Source organism: Triticum aestivum, chromosome 4A (assembly GCF_018294505.1).
Source record: "Triticum aestivum cultivar Chinese Spring chromosome 4A, IWGSC CS RefSeq v2.1, whole genome shotgun sequence".
Classification (NCBI taxonomy): Eukaryota; Viridiplantae; Streptophyta; class Magnoliopsida; order Poales; family Poaceae; genus Triticum; species Triticum aestivum.
In genome coordinates, this window is record NC_057803.1 from 751,456,106 (window position 1) to 751,463,663 (window position 7,558).

A 7,558-nucleotide genomic window follows, 5' to 3' on the forward strand; every position below is an offset into this window, starting at 1 on the left:
GGCAGGTAGGGGCAAATCTCCCTGGCTGCTCCTCCCTCTGGCGCCGCCCCTCATTCTCATGGTCTCCAGCAGCTGCTCCACTGTGGTTCGTCCAACACACTACTCAGGCGGGCGCTGCACAAATATGGCCGATGCCACACTGCGGGAGAAGGCACCTTATTCCCCCTCCCCTCCTCCCAGGCCATGGCTTTGAGGTGCTGTTGAAGGATGAGCTCATCCAACAAGGTGAGGATCTCCTCTAATTTTTTGCCAAATTTTCAATCTGATCCACTATACGATGAATTGCTATGAGCTGCTTCTGCTGCTGCTATATGATGCATTGCTATGAGCTGCTCCTGCTGCTGCTATATGATGAATTTCTATGAGCTGCTGCTGCTGCTATATGATGAGTTGCTACAAGCTGCTCTTCCTGCTGCTATATGATGAATTGCTATGAGCTGCTCCTGCTGCTGCTATATGATGAATTGCTATGAGCTGCTCCTGCTGCTGGTATATGATGAATTGCTATGAGCTGCTGCTGGTATATGATGAATTGCAGACTGTTGCTGCTGTATGATGAGTTGCTATGAGCTGCTGCTGCTGCTATATGATGCTTTCAGGTGGTGCTACTATATGATAATAACCAGCCACTTGCACCATCGAATTTCAATAAATAATTGCTCTTCATTTAAATGTGGGTCATGTGTTCTTCATTTAAATTAGGCAATGGGATCTCTATGGAAAACATTGACCAAAGTAGATTGTGCCAAGTAGATGGTATCTTTGTATTTGCATTTTGAGCAAATAGTGATGGTCTGTTTTCCTATCATATTAATTAGTGCATTAGGTTCAATTTGTGATGTTTGCAAGTCAAATTTATTTCCATATAGGCAGCAAAATGAAAAAAATATAATGCAATCTAGACTTTCCACTGATCATACCAAAGATAAGCTGAAAACGCAATGAAAAGAACTGGTTGGCTTATTACATGGAGCTTATATTCACAGGTACTTATTTTCTTAGGATAACTCGTAATAACTGTCCCTAAGAAACTTGGCTAATAGAACTGGCATACAAATAACATGTCACGATGATTGGAATGGAGGAGTGACGTACCATAGCACACTCTATAGGCTCACCCCTGCCTCTCCTTTTTTGCGATGTTCCATGAAATTGCCACATACATCTTGTACTTTTTCATTGTGTAACCCTATCTGCAAGTTAACACGGCTAATTTCAGACATCTCTACATGATACTACATTGCATATCCCTTGCGCATATTTAAACCACCAATTAACAATTGTGTGCGTACCATAAACTAGCCATGACTCCGTATGCTAGACTAGCAGGCACTCTAAGGGAGCCTAATGTAGTGCACTGGAATTCCTACATGCCACCTACGATTTTGTGTAATGTACTACCCCTGTTCCTAAATATATGTCTTTGCAGAGATTCCAGTATGGGCCACATACAGATGTATATAGATGCATTTTCGAGTGTAGATTCACTCATTTTGCTCCGTATGTAGCCTATAGTGGAATCTCTAGAAAGACTTATATTTAGGAACGGAGGTACGAGGTAGTATCATGTATGACATCTACATATCTAATTCAGCAGCCAGTAGTAGAAATCATTGTCTGCACAAAGGGATTACTGGTCGAAAATACTAGCAAAGCACGCTGGTAGGCACAGAACAATACAAGAGAGAGAGACGCGCTTACAAGATCATAGCAATGCCTCAGTCCAGGATCTTGGTTGGCCAAGCTGTTAGATCCAGAAGAAACATCATCCTTGTAGTTTTTGCCAGTTGCATAACTGGTAACAGCGACCGGTTAGTATATTTGAAGTACATCGGGCAGGTGATACTGGACGGGTTTAAAGGTGACAAGTACCTAGGCCATGGCGGGTGCTTGGCATCTCTCCAGACGGTGGGAATCAGGTTAGAAACGTCGAGGGTGATGACGCTTCGCTGGCTGTCGGGGTCCGGTAAGGAGATCTAGAACTGTCGAGTAGGGTGTTTGTGGAGCGGCTCCGGTAGGGTGGACTACGGTGTGGGCGAAGCGGATCTGTGGCCGTGGACGAGGGCGTAGGTGAAGCTGCTCCGGTGGTTGGGTTAAGGATGGTGTCGACGACGCGGATCTGTGGCCGTGGACGGGGCGTCAGAAGCTGCTCCGGTGGTTGGGTTAAGGATGGTGTTGACGATGCGGATCTGCGGCCGTGGACGGGGCGTCAGAAGCTGCTCCGGTGGTTGGGTTAAGGGTGGTGTCGACGATGCGGATCTGCGGCCGTGAACGGGGCTTTAGAAGCTGCTCCGGTAGGTTGGATGAGGGTGCGAGGAAGCGGATCTGAGGCCATGGACTTGTGAGTTGGCAAAGCGGCCCCGGTAGGGTTGAGAATGGTTAGCCGAAGCTACTCTGGTAAGGTTGACGATGGTTTTGGCGAAGCAGCTTCGGTACGGTTGAGGAAGGTGTCGGCGAAGCGGCTCCGGTAGGGTTGAGGAAGGTGTCGGCGAAGAGGATCAGAGGCCGTCGACGGGGGCATCGGTGGGGCGGTTCCGGGGGGTGAGGACGAAGCATCTCCGGTGGGGAGTACGAATGAGCCGTTGCAGATGCGCGGCGGTTGACGAGAGTACCGGCGAAGCAGATCCGGTGCCGTGGACAAGGCCGGCACTGAATGGGCTGTGGTACAGTGGTGGATGAGCAGTCTACTTGTTTCTAGGGGAGGTGGGAGGGGTAGATGCGGCCACAGAAGCAGATCCGGCGAGGTGGACGTCGCTGGCAGTGAATGGGCTATGGTACGCCGGTGGATGAGCAGTCTAGTGCTTCGAGAGGGGAGGGGAGAAAGGGCGATGAAGTACGGACGGCGTGATGTAAGATGCTCTGGTGCTGTGGAGTTAGTCGTTTTTGCGGGAGGGGCAGAGGAAATGGGGGTGCCGTGTAGTGGGGGAAACCAGAAGTTACCAAAGCACCCCCGACCTATCATGTAGATGAGGGCGGTATTGTAACTATTGGTCTCCGTGCACCAAGGACAAAAGGGGGATTTCACATGCTAAAGACTAAGGTGACGGAAATTTTAGAAGGATCGGGAGATTTTGCCGCCCGCGGGATCGTTCGTATCCAGTTTCAACTAATTTTGGACCGTGCTAGCGGGAAGGTCATGCTAGACTGTGTACACGGGGCACGCATCAGCAGTTAATAACTGGTGTGAAGTCCACCCCAGAAAAAAGACAATAACTTGGGATGATGCGCCGATAACTTGGACGTTCACACGGGCGCGACCAATAGTACGGGTGTAGTGGCGCGTTCACAAAATAGGGATCAAACGCTCAGCCTATGTATTTCTCATGTAAATAGATAATTTAGTGCCATTGGTTATTTACTTTAAACATAATGCATTGACGTGTTAGTGTAGAGGCGCACAAAAAAAATGGATATTGTAGTCAGCTACTTAAAAGTGTTACCTCATGATTACATAGACTCCATTTCCTAAATTGCATACCCGTTGAATTCATATATGAATATTACATATATTACTTCAAAATAGAAACTTAAATCATCCAAGACTAATGAATTTGAATGCAAGAGTAATTATGGTGCATGTACATGATAGCTACATTGGTTGTTTGAAGAAACATCACACTATTAGGGAAAACCCTATACACAGAATCTTAGCAGCAGCGTGGCTCAAAAAGGAGCGCTGCTGCTAATTAGCAGTAGCGCGGGTGTGGAAAACTCGCTACTGACAAGTGTTTAGTAGTAGCACGCTCTGTGTAAACATGCGCTGCTATAAATATCGACCGACAGTGCCCCCTCAACTCCATTTAGTAGCAGCGCGGTACCGCTAGCCGCGCTACTGCTAAAGCTATAGTAGTAGCACGGTTTTTCTGAGGTCGCTGCTGCTAATTTTCAAATTGGACATACTTTGTGTCCCGGTTAGTAGTAGAGCTTCTGACGAAAGCGCGCTGCTGCTACTTTCTTATCAGCAGCGTGTTTTAAGTCCCGCGCTACTGCTAATCCGCACCAACCCACCACCTTTTCCCCAACGTCCCCCCTCCCCCTCCTCTCTTCCCTTTCCCCTACCTCCCACATGCTCCCACTCTCACTCTTCTTCTTCCTCAATACTTCTCCCCCATTACTCTCTCTCTTCTATCTACCTTTCTCTCTCTTCATTACTCCTACCTAACTACACCACCTCCATTAATGCATCTCCTTTCTCTTTTTCCTTCCCCTCCACTAGTTGAAGTTGTCTCCTCCCAAATTAGGTAGCTAGGTAGATGTAGGATTTAGTTAAGTGACCTATTTGCCCCCTAACTAGATCTATCTTTGTCAAGAAGAGCTTTGTGCACTTTTGATCTCCGTACAACAACATCTCCACCGTGTGCTCGATCTCGAGATAGGTGATGAAAATTTCATGCTTTTGCAAAATGGAAATATGTTTATGTGTGTGTGATATGTTTGTGCAAAGTGTGTGTGTGGCATGAGTTGACGCCAAATTGTGCTTTTGAGTTGCCTATGTTTTGCCGAAATGTCGATTTATTTCCGTTTCGGCGAATTCCGGGCAAACTCTAGATCCATATATGTCCTATTTTTAGGGAAGGTCATGCCGAATTTTTGTATGACTTTGATGCATGCACGCATTTTTATAATCAATTTGTTTATTATTACCGTGTAGAGTTGACGATGGTCAGTGGAACGATGGTGGACAGGTGGTTGCGGTCGGCGGTGATACACCTAAAAGCCACGCTACTGCTAGCCTTTTCCCTAGTAGTGTCACTGTAACTTTGGCATGCACAACTGAAAAGGTTTCTTTAAATAGAAAAAAATCAGATATGTGAGTGTCCAATCTTTATAGCGTTGAATCGATATTGTACCTTTGGCCACGATACAAAGTAGATATTGACTTATGTTCAAGCGATGCACGTCCACGATCGCTAGATAGTGATACGTGAATGAATTGTGCAATCTCTCTCACACACATACATATCTCATTTCCGTGTGGGCATCGGAATCACACACGCGCACTTCGTGTATTTCTCTCCCTCCGTCAGGGTTAAATTTGTCTTTCAACCCCGTCCTAGTCTCTCACACAGAAACAATCACGCTCTCTATGTCTAACACGCCCACCCCTTTAATTCCGCCCACCCATAGCCACTAATGTCTCAAAGTATAATAATGTCTCTCACACATATGCTATCTACCTATCCCTTAATATAGCTAGATATGTGTCACACAAACTCCTTCTCCCTACTAGCAAGATGCCCATGCGTTGCACGGAACATCAAGATGCATTTGTATGAGAAGTTTATCTTGTGGGAGAAAAGGATGAACGAGGGAATGCCTTATTTGCAAATGCGGAGAGGGGTGTGGGTATCTTTTTGCAAAATTGCCATAGTTTCCTTCCTGTCCGTCGGATATAAATCGGATTCCTATATTGCAGGATGGCAGGAACACCATCATCACCAACTCTGTTTTTTTTATAAGAGTAGAGATATGTGAGTGTCACTGCCCCCCCCACACCCACACTTCCCAACACCGAAGGAATAGGGTGACACCGCGATCTTGATACTAATCTATCGACTGGCTTCTCTCTCAAACATACACACACACACACATACTACCCGACACCGAAGGAGTAGGGTGGCACATCGATCTTGATAATAATCTATCTACTCCTCTTTCAAACACACACACACACACACACTCGCTAGTTGTGCCTCTGTGCCTACCGCGCATACTCTCGATACGTCTTTCTCCCCCCCCCCCGCAACAATGACAACGGAAGGGTGACAACTTGATCTGATCATAATCTGTCAATTGGTTTCTCTCTCAAACATTGTGTCTCGGTGCCTCGCTCGGTAGCCCCCTTGATATGTAGACTTCTCGCGCGCGCACAGGTGTAGTGACGATGACGCTGAACCCAGTGTGCCTTGTTTTTACCGGCCTCATGTGATAGTTTGCACCCTGTTTTCTATTAATTAACAAGGCAACATTTTCTTTGTTACTACTAGTGAATCTGAAATCATTCAGGACAGACATAAAATATATCACTTCAACCCAATTATCGCAACAACTATTTTAAAAGAAATTAGCTAGCTGCCCATGTGTTGCACGGAACATCAAGATGCATTTGTATGAGTAGTTTATCTTGTGAGAGAAAAGCCTGAACGAGGGAAGGCCTTATTTGCGAACGTGGAGAGACGTGTGGGTATATTTTTGCAAAATTGCCATAGTTTCTTTCCTATCCATTAGATATAAATCCGACGGCCTATATTGCAGGATGGCACGCACACCATCATCACCAACTCTGTTTTCTACTCCCTCCGTCCGAAAATACTTGTCATCAAAATGGATAAAAAGAGATGTATCTAAAACTAAAATACGTCTAGATACATTTCCTTTTATCCATTTTGATGACAAGTGTCACACCCTAGCTAGTCATGCATTAGAGTGTTGCATCATGTTTATTCTTTCATCAGAAACCTGAAATGGGGATGGCAGAACCCCAGTCCCCTCTGAAACCAATTAGGGTTTACTAAAAACTTTTTCAATGAACCTGAAATGCCCTTCTAAAATGCCCACCATTTTTGTCTTGGTCCAGAACCTCTGCCAAAAGTGATGCACATTTTCCTAGGCCATCTTAGGGTTTTTGAATTAAATCATAAATATTTGAATTTGGGCATTTAAAATTATATAAAATATTTAAATGCTCAAATATCTCCAAACTAAAATGTTTCATGTTGGAAATAATCCAACTATGGACCAGGAGTAGTTTGGTGATTTTAGGAGTTGCCTAAGTATTTTTATTAATTCAACAAAGTTGCAGAAGTATTCAAAAAACAGGAAACAGAGAAAAATAGAAAAGCTTACCTGGCGCCAGCACCCGACCCACCTGCCGGCCCAGCCCAGCGCCGCTCCAGCGAGCTGCTTGCCGGCCAGGCAGGCAGGCAGGTGCCCGACGGCGACCGCAGCGCGCGCCACGCACCTGCTCGCCGCCTTGCCGCTCCCCTCGCCCGGTGACGTCGTGGATTGCCCTCCCTCTCTCCCCCGAACCCCCCAGACACCCCCTCTCCTCTCCAGCTCCTCCCCCTCGCGCTCCCCCGCCATGACCGACGCCACCACCGCCGTGCCTACGTCGTAGCCGTGCTCCCCGCCGCCCGTGCGTCCTCTCGTCGTGTCCAGGAGCTCCGTCGCTGTCCACTTCATCGAGCAAGCCGAGACCCGAGCGCTCGCAACGCCCGAGTCCACCGCACCGACCTCGCCCGAGTCTGCCGTCGCCGGAGATCCCCTTCAACGCCGTCGTCGCTCCGGTCCGTTCCCGGCCGCACCAAGGGCTTCGTCGAACTCCCTGTGAGCTTAGCCATCTTCCCCTCCCTTCTTTTCTTGCTCCCGAGCCGTGTAGCGACCTCCCGGAGCTCAACCGCACCCACCACCGTGGAGCTCGTCGCCGACGTGCTCCCGGTCACCCTCCGGCCACTCCACGGTGTCCATCATGCTCCCCGCGTCACGTAGCACCTAACTAGCTACTCCCCGCACCTCACCGACCCCCCTAGCGACAAGTTCGACTTTGGCCGAACTCCGG